Here is a 16,801-nt window from a genome sequence, read left to right as displayed (position 1 = left end):
TTAGGAGAGAGATTGGTCTGTAATTTAGGGTAGAGTCCAGTGGCTTACCAGGTTTAGGTATGGTAATGACCAGAGCATCCAACATCTCCTTAGGGGGCACACCGTTCTCCTTAATACGGTTAAAGGCTCTGGTCAAAAAGGGAGCTACGGAAGGGCCAAATTGCTTATAAAATTCATTTGTAATACCATCAGGGCCAGGTGACTTCGAGGGCTTGAGGGAACGCACACATTCAAGAATTTCTTCTGTGGAGAAGGGAGAGCAAAGATCAGATGCTTGGTCCGCGGACAGAGAGGGGAGGGACATAGAGGACAGAAAAGAAGAGATAACTGCTTCATCAGGCTGTGGAGTAGCAATGTCATGTTGAAGATTGTACAATTTACTATAAAAATCTGCAAAACAATTGGCTATACTTTGAGGGTCAGTAACTATAGAACCATCAGATTTAGTAAGGAAGGGGATTCTCTCCTTATCCTGACGTTTTTTAAGTTGTTTAGCCAGTATAGAGCCAGATCTATTACCCTGCCAATACCATGTCATTTTGAGCCTTCTCAGTGCCATCTCATAGCTGTGTAAAGAGAGGGAGTGTAGGGTAGCACTAACCTGAGAAATTTCTCCTATTAGTGATGGAGAGCACGAGGTCTTATTGCGCCTATGTAATTCCGCAAGGCGCTGTTGGAGTTCTAGAGTTTTGGTCTGGCGGAGCTTCCTGTCATAGGCTGTTTGACTAATAAAGTGACCCCTAATTGTAGCCTTAAACGCACACCAAAGCATGGGGTCTGTGACATCACCAGTATCATTAATGCGGAAGTAGGCATCAACCGCCAACTTGGTCGCTTCAGAGTATTCAGGATTATGGAGTATTAGTGGGTTAAGTCTCCAAATATAGGTCGGGCGGGTGCTATGCGATTCTTTAATGGTTACGCTTATGGGGGAATGGTCCGACCATTCTATGGGCATAATTCGGGCCTCTGAAACCAATGATAGGAGAGAGTGGGAGGTAAGGGCGTAATCTATTCTGGTGTATATCTTATGCACATGAGAAAAGAAGGTGAAGTCCCTTTCCGTGGGGTGGGATATACGCCAAACATCATATAGGTCATTTTGGGACACACTAGTGAAGAAACCTGTGGGTTCTTTTTTCAAACTGGGCGAAGTAGAATCTACACTAGGCCACATGGTCATATTAAAATCTCCTAGCAGTAGGCAGTGTCCCTTTCTCAAGGACTCCAATTTACGCAAGAATGCCCTGAGGAAGGTACACTGTTTCGCATTAGGCGCATATAAGGAGCCTAAGGTATATTGAACATTGTTTAGTAAGCACACAATAATTATAAAACGACCTCTATCATCTATCACAGAGTGCTGGACAGTAACCGTCAGGGTGTTCTTAAATGCAATCGCCACTCCTCCTTTTTTGTGAACAGCATGCGCTTGATAGATATGTGGATATCTCTTATTTTGGAGTCTATGGGCATCTAGGGCTAATAAATGGGATTCTTGTATACAGAGGACATCGGCCGCTAGGCGTCTAGCCTCCTTCCACACCAGAGACCTTTTATACGGTGAGTTAAGACCCCGCACATTCATAGACACAACCTTAATAACCATAGTTAAAGTATACATCAACGCAAAGCAGAACCATTAGCACAGTAAACTGAAAAGGAGCAGGTACTCCCGTCGAAGAGGATACATCTACACTTAGCAGCTCGCAAGAGGAGCCTCTCATATCCATTATCAGAGAAAGTGAGTGATGGAGGACCAACGGGACAGAAAACAAGTAAACAGAACGAACAACAAAGAACAAATAAATTGAGCAAGCAGTAGTAAAGACCATGTGGTAGGTCTTAATGGGGGTAGGTAAGTACATTCGACTGCAGTTAGGCCGAATGTTTAAACATTCAGGAAAAGTATCCAGAGCACTAAGAGGATAAGTAACCCAAAAGATGGGGAAGGATACCCCAGTCGCAAGCCAGTGAGACAAGTCGGACAGGCCTGTCTAAAGGCAGAGGAACAGTTCATGTCTTGATTTTTTTCTTGCGGTGGGAGACAACCTTCCATTCCTCAGCTATCTTTGCAGCATGTGGTATGTCCAGGGACCTCTGAGCAGTCAGATCAACAGGCAAGTTCCATTCCGCACACAGTTGCAAAAGGGTCTCCGGGGAAGAGACCACATGTTTGGACCCCTTATTGGTGATAATCAATTTCACAGGGAATCCCCATTTATAAGGGATCCCTTTTTCTCTGAGAGCTTTAGTCCCTGTACTGAACTCACGTCTCCTGGCTAGAGTGGCAGCAGAGAGATCCGTGAAAAGTTGGAGTCCCGAATACCCATCTGGTAGGGAGGGTGAGGAGCGCGCCACCAACATCAATTGCTCCTTAATATGGTAAAAGTGAAGGCGCAGAATCACATCCCTTGGTGTAGCAGCAGGTAGGGTTTTGGGCTTAGGGAGCCTGTGGACTCTGTCCATTAGCAGATCTAGGGTGGAAGCCTGAGGCAGCAACAATGCAAAATAATCCGTTAGGAAGGTGTTGAGGTCCTCCGTTTTCACAGACTCCGGCACCCCTCTCACCCTTAAATTGTTTCGGCGAGACCTGTCCTCCATATCAGCTATCTTAAGTTGAAGAGCGGCAACCTCATCCTCCAGGCCATTAGCTAAGTCCACTACTTCATTATGAGAAGAGGTGAGTTCCGCCATCTTGTTCTCAATGTGCGATGTGCGGTGTCCAAGAGAGGAGATCTCATGCTGTATATTGGACACGGCTGCCTTAATGTCTCCCTGAATGGAGGTATGTAACTCAGCGAGAAGCCCCTCATAATAGGTTCAGTTAGGGGCGCCGACGGAGAGCTCCCATCAGGGCCTCCTGGGCCTCTAGTATGCAGGGTCCCCGCTCCCAGTGGCTTGGAGGAGATCGGGGAAAACGGTACCTGCGGGTCCTGCTGCACCGAAGGCGACCAGCCTGTCAGGAGAATCGGAGGAGTTGAAGGAGAAGCCTCCAGGGCGCAGCCCGTCTGAGAGGATGAAGACGCTGGTGAGGCACTTCCAGTAGCCGGAGACGCTGACCCGCACTGAGCCGCGCCATCTTGTGAGGCCTCTGCAGCAGGAAAGAACGCCGTGAGCTTCAGTGGGCTCTTTTTCCCTCGCCTCCGGGTCATCATCAGGTGCCCCGATAGTTCAGGTACCGGTGGGCACAATTGCCGTAGCGATATGCTCAGGATCAATGCTGTGTAGCCGCTATTAGGCCTGGGCTGCAGCGGAGCACAAGGTTTATGCGACCGCCGCCATGCACTGCAGGACACGCCCCCCAGAAGGGCATTCTACGTATCAGATATTAAACTGATAAGAACAGATACTACACTTGATCTTAGCCAAAAGGCCGAGAAGCGATAACCATGAAAGGGGCGGGCCCAACAAGGTGCCCTTCATGGGCACTATCACTGCTTGCTGTCAGGGAGGCTGCCAGACAATTTTCCATGCACACTCTGGGCTGGGGGGCAGTCAACCACCAGTACATACAGCAGAACCTAAACCCATACCATTATTGCTAAGCAGCAAGACAGGGGCCCATTGCACTCCCACGGGGCCTTTTTAAATGCAATCCATAACCCGGATTTGCCAGGAACCCTTCTTACTCCTCCTACTTGCATGTGACACTGGGCTTAGGATCTGCATAGGAAACACACACACAAGCACACACCTACCTTTGTTGCCTGCAGATGCCTCCTTGGCTGTCCCCAAACGGTATCAAACCAACACCCACGGGAAGCTGTAAGCATAGAGGACATGCCTGCACCCCATTGGACTTACCTGTGTGGGTTAAACCCGGGTTATTTGACAACCTATGGCGGTGATGGTTCTGCTCAGGCAGAGCAGTGCTGATGCTCCTCATAAAGCTGTCGCTGCTGTGAAGGTTCTAGGTGACATCACAAATCCCTATGGTTACATACACAACAAAGCTGGGTTGTTGTTGTTTACACTCTGCAAGGCCTGTGGAAGTGAGTGACATCATAGCACTGTAGTTCTGAGGGTTCTAGATGGATGCAACAATCTCCTGTTGCTTCTATGAAGGCCATAATAGACGACATCACCAAACAGCTCCATAGTCACATACACAGCAAAGGAGAGATGTTGTTTACACCTAGTGATGTCAGTGGTATTGAGTGACATCACAGCACAGTGCTAAGGCTCCTGGGCCTGGACACAGCAGCGGCTGCAATATCTCAACGGAGAATACGTTTATATATATGTGTGTGTGTGCGCGTATATATATATATATATATATATATATATATATATATATATATTTCTCCGCCGAAATCACTTTTAAACCCATTTCCACCTTTTTTTCCCTTCTCTTCCTCTTACTTTTTTTTCACGTTTTTTTACGTTTTTCTCCTTTTCGCCTCTTTTCTGGGCGTATTATTCTTCTTTTTCTTCTTTTTTTTCGTCTAATGCATACCCCATCAGTGCAGCAATGCTTATTCAATACCGCCAGCAGATGGAGACACTGGGGGATAATTTTCTAAGGATTTATACTGATTTTTCCTGTCTGAATTTGTCGCACAGAAAGTTGCAGGCCAAATATGTGTGACATTTCTGCGACTTTAGCTTCTAGAGCATTTTTACAACATTATACATAGGTGCTGAATACATAAAAAGCGACTGTTCAGCGACAGACAAGTCGCATCGGCTGAAAGTAGGCCAGAATGTCAGTCCATGTTGGAGCAGGTTTAGATACAGTCTAAAGTATAGATCTCAAAGTCTGTGCACAGAATTTAGCAAGGGCCTCGCACCTTCTGATGCATCAGGTAGGTGCACAATAGCATAGCCTAACCCTCTGTACTTTGGTCTATATTGATGCGGGACATAGACAGCCAGCTGATGACCAATCCATTAGTGCAATGGATGGCTGGAAGCATTTGTCTTTGCCTTTGCAATACCACAGAAGCAATGCATGGTCAATGTACAGCAATGACACACCTGTGTGAACAGCCAGGAGACCCCCCCCCCCCCATGTTATGTTACATAGTTACATAGTTAGTACGGTCGAAAAAAGACATATGTCCATCAAGTTCAACCAGGGAATTAAGGGGTAGGGGTGTGGCGCGATATTGGGGAAGGGATGAGATTTTATATTTCTTCATAAGCATTAATCTTATTTTGTCAATTAGGAACATTCAGCACCCACCCGCTATCAAGGCAGCTGCCTATCATGTCATGCCCTACCTGCACAGGTGTGCTGGCTACTCAAATGATCCAATTAAGGAGGCCATTTAGTCAGCAGCAGCAGAAGTCCTGTGCCTGGACGCTCCAACAGCGGCCAGACACAAGCAGAAGCAGAAGCAGCAGAAGCAGCAGCAGCACCACCTTTTGTTTTTTGGCTGCAGCAGCAGCAAGGCCCACAGGGCTGGCTAGCTGGCTAGCCAGCAAGCAGGTAGCAATGAAAGTAGGAATCTTTCTTTTTAACCCTGTAAGGGGGTGGTGCACTGTACCCGAAGATACTGAGATATCGGGTCAATGCATAGGGCGACGGAAGCAAGCTTCGAAATCGGCCCCCGTTCTCAAAAATCCATTTAATATATGGTCCCCAGATAGGGGACGTATCAGATATTAAACTGATAAGAACAGATACTACACTTGATCTTAGCCAAAAGGCCGAGAAGCGATAACCGTGAAAGGGGCGGGCCCAACAAGGTGCCCTTCATGGGCACTATCACTGCTTGCTGTCAGGGAGGCTGCCAGACAATTTTCCATGCACACTCTGGGCTGGGGGGCAGTCAACCACCAGTACACACAGCAGAACCTAAACCCATACCATTATTGCTAAGCAGCAAGACAGGGGCCCATTGCACTCCCACGGGGCCTTTTTAAATGCAATCCATAACCCGGATTTGCCAGGAACCCTTCTTACTCCTCCTACTTGCATGTGACACTGGGCTTAGGATCTGCATAGGAAACACACACACAAGCACACACCTACCTTTGTTGCCTGCAGATGCCTCCTTGGCTGTCCCCAAACGGTATCAAACCAACACCCACGGGAAGCTGTAAGCATAGAGGACATGCCTGCACCCCATTGGACTTACCTGTGTGGGTTAAACCCGGGTTATTTGACAACCTATGGCGGTGATGGTTCTGCTCAGGCAGAGCAGTGCTGATGCTCCTCATAAAGCTGTCGCTGCTGTGAAGGTTCTAGGTGACATCACAAATCCCTATGGTTACATACACAACAAAGCTGGGTTGTTGTTGTTTACACTCTGCAAGGCCTGTGGAAGTGAGTGACATCATAGCACTGTAGTTCTGAGGGTTCTAGATGGATGCAACAATCTCCTGTTGCTTCTATGAAGGCCATAATAGACGACATCACCAAACAGCTCCATAGTCACATACACAGCAAAGGAGAGATGTTGTTTACACCTAGTGATGTCAGTGGTATTGAGTGACATCACAGCACAGTGCTAAGGCTCCTGGGCCTGGACACAGCAGCGGCTGCAATATCTCAACGGACAATACGTTTATATATATGTGTGTGTGTGCGCGTATATATATATATATATATATATATATATATATATATATATTTCTCCGCCGAAATCACTTTTAAACCCATTTCCACCTTTTTTTCCCTTCTCTTCCTCTTACTTTTTTTTCACGTTTTTTTACGTTTTTCTCCTTTTCGCCTCTTTTCTGGGCGTATTATTCTTCTTTTTCTTCTTTTTTTTCGTCTAATGCATACCCCATCAGTGCAGCAATGCTTATTCAATACCGCCAGCAGATGGAGACACTGGGGGATAATTTTCTAAGGATTTATACTGATTTTTCCTGTCTGAATTTGTCGCACAGAAAGTTGCAGGCCAAATATGTGTGACATTTCTGCGACTTTAGCTTCTAGAGCATTTTTACAACATTATACATAGGTGCTGAATACATAAAAAGCGACTGTTCAGCGACAGACAAGTCGCATCGGCTGAAAGTAGGCCAGAATGTCAGTCCATGTTGGAGCAGGTTTAGATACAGTCTAAAGTATAGATCTCAAAGTCTGTGCACAGAATTTAGCAAGTGCCTCGCACCTTCTGATGCATCAGGTAGGTGCACAATAGCATAGCCTAACCCTCTGTACTTTGGTCTATATTGATGCGGGACATAGACAGCCAGCTGATGACCAATCCATTAGTGCAATGGATGGCTGGAAGCATTTGTCTTTGCCTTTGCAATACCACAGAAGCAATGCATGGTCAATGTACAGCAATGACACACCTGTGTGAACAGCCAGGAGACCCCCCCCCCCCATGTTATGTTACATAGTTACATAGTTAGTACGGTCGAAAAAAGACATATGTCCATCAAGTTCAACCAGGGAATTAAGGGGTAGGGGTGTGGCGCGATATTGGGGAAGGGATGAGATTTTATATTTCTTCATAAGCATTAATCTTATTTTGTCAATTAGGAACATTCAGCACCCACCCGCTATCAAGGCAGCTGCCTATCATGTCATGCCCTACCTGCACAGGTGTGCTGGCTACTCAAATGATCCAATTAAGGAGGCCATTTAGTCAGCAGCAGCAGAAGTCCTGTGCCTGGACGCTCCAACAGCGGCCAGACACAAGCAGAAGCAGAAGCAGCAGAAGCAGCAGCAGCACCACCTTTTGTTTTTTGGCTGCAGCAGCAGCAAGGCCCACAGGGCTGGCTAGCTGGCTAGCCAGCAAGCAGGTAGCAATGAAAGTAGGAATCTTTCTTTTTAACCCTGTAAGGGGGTGGTGCACTGTACCCGAAGATACTGCCATATCGGGTCAATGCATAGGGCGACGGAAGCAAGCTTCGAAATCGGCCCCCGTTCTCAAAAATCCATTTAATATATGGTCCCCAGATAGGGGACGTATCAGATATTAAACTGATAAGAACAGATACTACACTTGATCTTAGCCAAAAGGCCGAGAAGCGATAACCGTGAAAGGGGCGGGCCCAACAAGGTGCCCTTCATGGGCACTATCACTGCTTGCTGTCAGGGAGGCTGCCAGACAATTTTCCATGCACACTCTGGGCTGGGGGGCAGTCAACCACCAGTACACACAGCAGAACCTAAACCCATACCATTATTGCTAAGCAGCAAGACAGGGGCCCATTGCACTCCCACGGGGCCTTTTTAAATGCAATCCATAACCCGGATTTGCCAGGAACCCTTCTTACTCCTCCTACTTGCATGTGACACTGGGCTTAGGATCTGCATAGGAAACACACACACAAGCACACACCTACCTTTGTTGCCTGCAGATGCCTCCTTGGCTGTCCCCAAACGGTATCAAACCAACACCCACGGGAAGCTGTAAGCATAGAGGACATGCCTGCACCCCATTGGACTTACCTGTGTGGGTTAAACCCGGGTTATTTGACAACCTATGGCGGTGATGGTTCTGCTCAGGCAGAGCAGTGCTGATGCTCCTCATAAAGCTGTCGCTGCTGTGAAGGTTCTAGGTGACATCACAAATCCCTATGGTTACATACACAACAAAGCTGGGTTGTTGTTGTTTACACTCTGCAAGGCCTGTGGAAGTGAGTGACATCATAGCACTGTAGTTCTGAGGGTTCTAGATGGATGCAACAATCTCCTGTTGCTTCTATGAAGGCCATAATAGACAACATCACCAAACAGCTCCATAGTCACATACACAGCAAAGGAGAGATGTTGTTTACACCTAGTGATGTCAGTGGTATTGAGTGACATCACAGCACAGTGCTAAGGCTCCTGGGCCTGGACACAGCAGCGGCTGCAATATCTCAACGGAGAATACGTTTATATATATGTGTGTGTGTGCGCGTATATATATATATATATATATATATATATATATATATATATATATATTTCTCCGCCGAAATCACTTTTAAACCCATTTCCACCTTTTTTTCCCTTCTCTTCCTCTTACTTTTTTTTCACGTTTTTTTGCGTTTTTCTCCTTTTCGCCTCTTTTCTGGGCGTATTATTCTTCTTTTTCTTCTTTTTTTTCGTCTAATGCATACCCCATCAGTGCAGCAATGCTTATTCAATACCGCCAGCAGATGGAGACACTGGGGGATAATTTTCTAAGGATTTATACTGATTTTTCCTGTCTGAATTTGTCGCACAGAAAGTTGCAGGCCAAATATGTGTGACATTTCTGCGACTTTAGCTTCTAGAGCATTTTTACAACATTATACATAGGTGCTGAATACATAAAAAGCGACTGTTCAGCGACAGACAAGTCACATCGGCTGAAAGTAGGCCAGAATGTCAGTCCATGTTGGAGCAGGTTTAGATACAGTCTAAAGTATAGATCTCAAAGTCTGTGCACAGAATTTAGCAAGGGCCTCGCACCTTCTGATGCATCAGGTAGGTGCACAATAGCATAGCCTAACCCTCTGTACTTTGGTCTATATTGATGCGGGACATAGACAGCCAGCTGATGACCAATCCATTAGTGCAATGGATGGCTGGAAGCATTTGTCTTTGCCTTTGCAATACCACAGAAGCAATGCATGGTCAATGTACAGCAATGACACACCTGTGTGAACAGCCAGGAGACCCCCCCCCCCCCCCATGTTATGTTACATAGTTACATAGTTAGTACGGTCGAAAAAAGACATATGTCCATCAAGTTCAACCAGGGAATTAAGGGGTAGGGGTGTGGCGCGATATTGGGGAAGGGATGAGATTTTATATTTCTTCATAAGCATTAATCTTATTTTGTCAATTAGGAACATTCAGCACCCACCCGCTATCAAGGCAGCTGCCTATCATGTCATGCCCTACCTGCACAGGTGTGCTGGCTACTCAAATGATCCAATTAAGGAGGCCATTTAGTCAGCAGCAGCAGAAGTCCTGTGCCTGGACGCTCCAACAGCGGCCAGACACAAGCAGAAGCAGAAGCAGCAGAAGCAGCAGCAGCACCACCTTTTGTTTTTTGGCTGCAGCAGCAGCAAGGCCCACAGGGCTGGCTAGCTGGCTAGCCAGCAAGCAGGTAGCAATGAAAGTAGGAATCTTTCTTTTTAACCCTGTAAGGGGGTGGTGCACTGTACCCGAAGATACTGCCATATCGGGTCAATGCATAGGGCGACGGAAGCAAGCTTCGAAATCGGCCCCCGTTCTCAAAAATCCATTTAATATATGGTCCCCAGATAGGGGACGTATCAGATATTAAACTGATAAGAACAGATACTACACTTGATCTTAGCCAAAAGGCCGAGAAGCGATAACCGTGAAAGGGGCGGGCCCAACAAGGTGCCCTTCATGGGCACTATCACTGCTTGCTGTCAGGGAGGCTGCCAGACAATTTTCCATGCACACTCTGGGCTGGGGGGCAGTCAACCACCAGTACACACAGCAGAACCTAAACCCATACCATTATTGCTAAGCAGCAAGACAGGGGCCCATTGCACTCCCACGGGGCCTTTTTAAATGCAATCCATAACCCGGATTTGCCAGGAACCCTTCTTACTCCTCCTACTTGCATGTGACACTGGGCTTAGGATCTGCATAGGAAACACACACACAAGCACACACCTACCTTTGTTGCCTGCAGATGCCTCCTTGGCTGTCCCCAAACGGTATCAAACCAACACCCACGGGAAGCTGTAAGCATAGAGGACATGCCTGCACCCCATTGGACTTACCTGTGTGGGTTAAACCCGGGTTATTTGACAACCTATGGCGGTGATGGTTCTGCTCAGGCAGAGCAGTGCTGATGCTCCTCATAAAGCTGTCGCTGCTGTGAAGGTTCTAGGTGACATCACAAATCCCTATGGTTACATACACAACAAAGCTGGGTTGTTGTTGTTTACACTCTGCAAGGCCTGTGGAAGTGAGTGACATCATAGCACTGTAGTTCTGAGGGTTCTAGATGGATGCAACAATCTCCTGTTGCTTCTATGAAGGCCATAATAGACGACATCACCAAACAGCTCCATAGTCACATACACAGCAAAGGAGAGATGTTGTTTACACCTAGTGATGTCAGTGGTATTGAGTGACATCACAGCACAGTGCTAAGGCTCCTGGGCCTGGACACAGCAGCGGCTGCAATATCTCAACGGAGAATACGTTTATATATATGTGTGTGTGTGCGCGTATATATATATATATATATATATATATATATATATATATATATCTCCGCCGAAATCACTTTTAAACCCATTTCCACCTTTTTTTCCCTTCTCTTCCTCTTACTTTTTTTTCACGTTTTTTTACGTTTTTCTCCTTTTCGCCTCTTTTCTGGGCGTATTATTCTTCTTTTTCTTCTTTTTTTTCGTCTAATGCATACCCCATCAGTGCAGCAATGCTTATTCAATACCGCCAGCAGATGGAGACACTGGGGGATAATTTTCTAAGGATTTATACTGATTTTTCCTGTCTGAATTTGTCGCACAGAAAGTTGCAGGCCAAATATGTGTGACATTTCTGCGACTTTAGCTTCTAGAGCATTTTTACAACATTATACATAGGTGCTGAATACATAAAAAGCGACTGTTCAGCGACAGACAAGTCGCATCGGCTGAAAGTAGGCCAGAATGTCAGTCCATGTTGGAGCAGGTTTAGATACAGTCTAAAGTATAGATCTCAAAGTCTGTGCACAGAATTTAGCAAGGGCCTCGCACCTTCTGATGCATTAGGTAGGTGCACAATAGCATAGCCTAACCCTCTGTACTTTGGTCTATATTGATGCGGGACATAGACAGCAAGCTGATGACCAATCCATTAGTGCAATGGATGGCTGGAAGCATTTGTCTTTGCCTTTGCAATACCACAGAAGCAATGCATGGTCAATGTACAGCAATGACACACCTGTGTGAACAGCCAGGAGACCCCCCCCCCCCATGTTATGTTACATAGTTACATAGTTAGTACGGTCGAAAAAAGACATATGTCCATCAAGTTCAACCAGGGAATTAAGGGGTAGGGGTGTGGCGCGATATTGGGGAAGGGATGAGATTTTATATTTCTTCATAAGCATTAATCTTATTTTGTCAATTAGGAACATTCAGCACCCACCCGCTATCAAGGCAGCTGCCTATCATGTCATGCCCTACCTGCACAGGTGTGCTGGCTACTCAAATGATCCAATTAAGGAGGCCATTTAGTCAGCAGCAGCAGAAGTCCTGTGCCTGGACGCTCCAACAGCGGCCAGACACAAGCAGAAGCAGAAGCAGCAGAAGCAGCAGCAGCACCACCTTTTGTTTTTTGGCTGCAGCAGCAGCAAGGCCCACAGGGCTGGCTAGCTGGCTAGCCAGCAAGCAGGTAGCAATGAAAGTAGGAATCTTTCTTTTTAACCCTGTAAGGGGGTGGTGCACTGTACCCGAAGATACTGCCATATCGGGTCAATGCATAGGGCGACGGAAGCAAGCTTCGAAATCGGCCCCCGTTCTCAAAAATCCATTTAATATATGGTCCCCAGATAGGGGACGTATCAGATATTAAACTGATAAGAACAGATACTACACTTGATCTTAGCCAAAAGGCCGAGAAGCGATAACCGTGAAAGGGGCGGGCCCAACAAGGTGCCCTTCATGGGCACTATCACTGCTTGCTGTCAGGGAGGCTGCCAGACAATTTTCCATGCACACTCTGGGCTGGGGGGCAGTCAACCACCAGTACACACAGCAGAACCTAAACCCATACCATTATTGCTAAGCAGCAAGACAGGGGCCCATTGCACTCCCACGGGGCCTTTTTAAATGCAATCCATAACCCGGATTTGCCAGGAACCCTTCTTACTCCTCCTACTTGCATGTGACACTGGGCTTAGGATCTGCATAGGAAACACACACACAAGCACACACCTACCTTTGTTGCCTGCAGATGCCTCCTTGGCTGTCCCCAAACGGTATCAAACCAACACCCACGGGAAGCTGTAAGCATAGAGGACATGCCTGCACCCCATTGGACTTACCTGTGTGGGTTAAACCCGGGTTATTTGACAACCTATGGCGGTGATGGTTCTGCTCAGGCAGAGCAGTGCTGATGCTCCTCATAAAGCTGTCGCTGCTGTGAAGGTTCTAGGTGACATCACAAATCCCTATGGTTACATACACAACAAAGCTGGGTTGTTGTTGTTTACACTCTGCAAGGCCTGTGGAAGTGAGTGACATCATAGCACTGTAGTTCTGAGGGTTCTAGATGGATGCAACAATCTCCTGTTGCTTCTATGAAGGCCATAATAGACGACATCACCAAACAGCTCCATAGTCACATACACAGCAAAGGAGAGATGTTGTTTACACCTAGTGATGTCAGTGGTATTGAGTGACATCAAAGCACAGTGCTAAGGCTCCTGGGCCTGGACACAGCAGCGGCTGCAATATCTCAACGGAGAATACGTTTATATATATGTGTGTGTGTGCGCGTATATATATATATATATGTATATATATATATATATATATATATATATATATATATATATTTCTCCGCCGAAATCACTTTTAAACCCATTTCCACCTTTTTTTCCCTTCTCTTCCTCTTACTTTTTTTTCAAGTTTTTTTACGTTTTTCTCCTTTTCGCCTCTTTTCTGGGCGTATTATTCTTCTTTTTCTTCTTTTTTTTCGTCTAATGCATACGCCATCAGTGCAGCAATGCTTATTCAATACCGCCAGCAGATGGAGACACTGGGGGATAATTTTCTAAGGATTTATACTGATTTTTCCTGTCTGAATTTGTCGTACAGAAAGTTGCAGGCCAAATATGTGTGACATTTCTGCGACTTTAGCTTCTAGAGCATTTTTACAACATTATACATAGGTGCTGAATACATAAAAAGCGACTGTTCAGCGACAGACAAGTCGCATCGGCTGAAAGTAGGCCAGAATGTCAGTCCATGTTGGAGCAGGTTTAGATACAGTCTAAAGTATAGATCTCAAAGTCTGTGCACAGAATTTAGCAAGGGCCTCGCACCTTCTGATGCATCAGGTAGGTGCACAATAGCATAGCCTAACCCTCTGTACTTTGGTCTATATTGATGCGGGACATAGACAGCCAGCTGATGACCAATCCATTAGTGCAATGGATGGCTGGAAGCATTTGTCTTTGCCTTTGCAATACCACAGAAGCAATGCATGGTCAATGTACAGCAATGACACACCTGTGTGAACAGCCAGGAGACCCCCCTCCCCATGTTATGTTACATAGTTACATAGTTAGTACGGTCGAAAAAAGACATATGTCCATCAAGTTCAACCAGGGAATTAAGGGGTAGGGGTGTGGCGCGATATTGGGGAAGGGATGAGATTTTATATTTCTTCATAAGCATTAATCTTATTTTGTCAATTAGGAACATTCAGCACCCACCCGCTATCAAGGCAGCTGCCTATCATGTCATGCCCTACCTGCACAGGTGTGCTGGCTACTCAAATGATCCAATTAAGGAGGCCATTTAGTCAGCAGCAGCAGAAGTCCTGTGCCTGGACGCTCCAACAGCGGCCAGACACAAGCAGAAGCAGAAGCAGCAGAAGCAGCAGCAGCACCACCTTTTGTTTTTTGGCTGCAGCAGCAGCAAGGCCCACAGGGCTGGCTAGCTGGCTAGCCAGCAAGCAGGTAGCAATGAAAGTAGGAATCTTTCTTTTTAACCCTGTAAGGGGGTGGTGCACTGTACCCGAAGATACTGCCATATCGGGTCAATGCATAGGGCGACGGAAGCAAGCTTCGAAATCGGCCCCCGTTCTCAAAAATCCATTTAATATATGGTCCCCAGATAGGGGACGTATCAGATATTAAACTGATAAGAACAGATACTACACTTGATCTTAGCCAAAAGGCCGAGAAGCGATAACCGTGAAAGGGGCGGGCCCAACAAGGTGCCCTTCATGGGCACTATCACTGCTTGCTGTCAGGGAGGCTGCCAGACAATTTTCCATGCACACTCTGGGCTGGGGGGCAGTCAACCACCAGTACACACAGCAGAACCTAAACCCATACCATTATTGCTAAGCAGCAAGACAGGGGCCCATTGCACTCCCACGGGGCCTTTTTAAATGCAATCCATAACCCGGATTTGCCAGGAACCCTTCTTACTCCTCCTACTTGCATGTGACACTGGGCTTAGGATCTGCATAGGAAACACACACACAAGCACACACCTACCTTTGTTGCCTGCAGATGCCTCCTTGGCTGTCCCCAAACGGTATCAAACCAACACCCACGGGAAGCTGTAAGCATAGAGGACATGCCTGCACCCCATTGGACTTACCTGTGTGGGTTAAACCCGGGTTATTTGACAACCTATGGCGGTGATGGTTCTGCTCAGGCAGAGCAGTGCTGATGCTCCTCATAAAGCTGTCGCTGCTGTGAAGGTTCTAGGTGACATCACAAATCCCTATGGTTACATACACAACAAAGCTGGGTTGTTGTTGTTTACACTCTGCAAGGCCTGTGGAAGTGAGTGACATCATAGCACTGTAGTTCTGAGGGTTCTAGATGGATGCAACAATCTCCTGTTGCTTCTATGAAGGCCATAATAGACGACATCACCAAACAGCTCCATAGTCACATACACAGCAAAGGAGAGATGTTGTTTACACCTAGTGATGTCAGTGGTATTGAGTGACATCACAGCACAGTGCTAAGGCTCCTGGGCCTGGACACAGCAGCGGCTGCAATATCTCAACGGAGAATACGTTTATATATATGTGTGTGTGTGCGCGTATATATATATATATATATATATATATATATATATATATTTCTCCGCCGAAATCACTTTTAAACCCATTTCCACCTTTTTTTCCCTTCTCTTCCTCTTACTTTTTTTTCACGTTTTTTTACGTTTTTCTCCTTTTCGCCTCTTTTCTGGGCGTATTATTCTTCTTTTTCTTCTTTTTTTTCGTCTAATGCATACCCCATCAGTGCAGCAATGCTTATTCAATACCGCCAGCAGATGGAGACACTGGGGGATAATTTTCTAAGGATTTATACTGATTTTTCCTGTCTGAATTTGTCGCACAGAAAGTTGCAGGCCAAATATGTGTGACATTTCTGCGACTTTAGCTTCTAGAGCATTTTTACAACATTATACATAGGTGCTGAATACATAAAAAGCGACTGTTCAGCGACAGACAAGTCGCATCGGCTGAAAGTAGGCCAGAATGTCAGTCCATGTTGGAGCAGGTTTAGATACAGTCTAAAGTATAGATCTCAAAGTCTGTGCACAGAATTTAGCAAGGGCCTCGCACCTTCTGATGCATCAGGTAGGTGCACAATAGCATAGCCTAACCCTCTGTACTTTGGTCTATATTGATGCGGGACATAGACAGCCAGCTGATGACCAATCCATTAGTGCAATGGATGGCTGGAAGCATTTGTCTTTGCCTTTGCAATACCACAGAAGCAATGCATGGTCAATGTACAGCAATGACACACCTGTGTGAACAGCCAGGAGACCCCCCCCCCCCCATGTTATGTTACATAGTTACATAGTTAGTACGGTCGAAAAAAGACATATGTCCATCAAGTTCAACCAGGGAATTAAGGGGTAGGGGTGTGGCGCGATATTGGGGAAGGGATGAGATTTTATATTTCTTCATAAGCATTAATCTTATTTTGTCAATTAGGAACATTCAGCACCCACCCGCTATCAAGGCAGCTGCCTATCATGTCATGCCCTACCTGCACAGGTGTGCTGGCTACTCAAATGATCCAATTAAGGAGGCCATTTAGTCAGCAGCAGCAGAAGTCCTGTGCCTGGACGCTCCAACAGCGGCCAGACACAAGCAGAAGCAGAAGCAGCAGAAGCAGCAGCAGCACCACCTTTTGTTTTTTGGCTGCAGCAGCAGCAA

General features: G+C 46.3%; 5 non-coding genes and 1 pseudogene across 5 annotated transcripts; all 6 read right to left on the bottom strand.

The window, feature by feature from the left end:
• Positions 1-3,262: 3,262 nt before the first annotated feature.
• On the bottom strand, positions 3,263-3,388 carry LOC130304798 (U2 spliceosomal RNA; annotated as a pseudogene).
• A 2,088-nt stretch (positions 3,389-5,476) lies between these two features.
• LOC130304790 (U2 spliceosomal RNA) lies at positions 5,477-5,667 on the bottom strand. The gene has a single exon (XR_008854510.1). It is a non-coding gene; the product is annotated as a U2 spliceosomal RNA (small nuclear RNA).
• Positions 5,668-7,752: 2,085 nt separating this feature from the next.
• LOC130304778 (U2 spliceosomal RNA) lies at positions 7,753-7,943 on the bottom strand. The gene has a single exon (XR_008854498.1). It is a non-coding gene; the product is annotated as a U2 spliceosomal RNA (small nuclear RNA).
• Positions 7,944-10,037: 2,094 nt separating this feature from the next.
• On the bottom strand, positions 10,038-10,228 carry LOC130304777 (U2 spliceosomal RNA). The gene has a single exon (XR_008854497.1). It is a non-coding gene; the product is annotated as a U2 spliceosomal RNA (small nuclear RNA).
• A 2,085-nt stretch (positions 10,229-12,313) lies between these two features.
• Positions 12,314-12,504, bottom strand: LOC130304776 (U2 spliceosomal RNA). The gene has a single exon (XR_008854496.1). It is a non-coding gene; the product is annotated as a U2 spliceosomal RNA (small nuclear RNA).
• Positions 12,505-14,606: 2,102 nt separating this feature from the next.
• LOC130304775 (U2 spliceosomal RNA) lies at positions 14,607-14,797 on the bottom strand. Its single transcript, XR_008854495.1, has one exon. It is a non-coding gene; the product is annotated as a U2 spliceosomal RNA (small nuclear RNA).
• Positions 14,798-16,801: the final 2,004 nt, after the last annotated feature.

This window comes from Hyla sarda, unplaced genomic scaffold, assembly GCF_029499605.1.
Source record: "Hyla sarda isolate aHylSar1 unplaced genomic scaffold, aHylSar1.hap1 scaffold_1292, whole genome shotgun sequence".
Classification (NCBI taxonomy): Eukaryota; Metazoa; Chordata; class Amphibia; order Anura; family Hylidae; genus Hyla; species Hyla sarda.
This window is presented reverse-complemented; position numbering and strand designations above follow the sequence as displayed.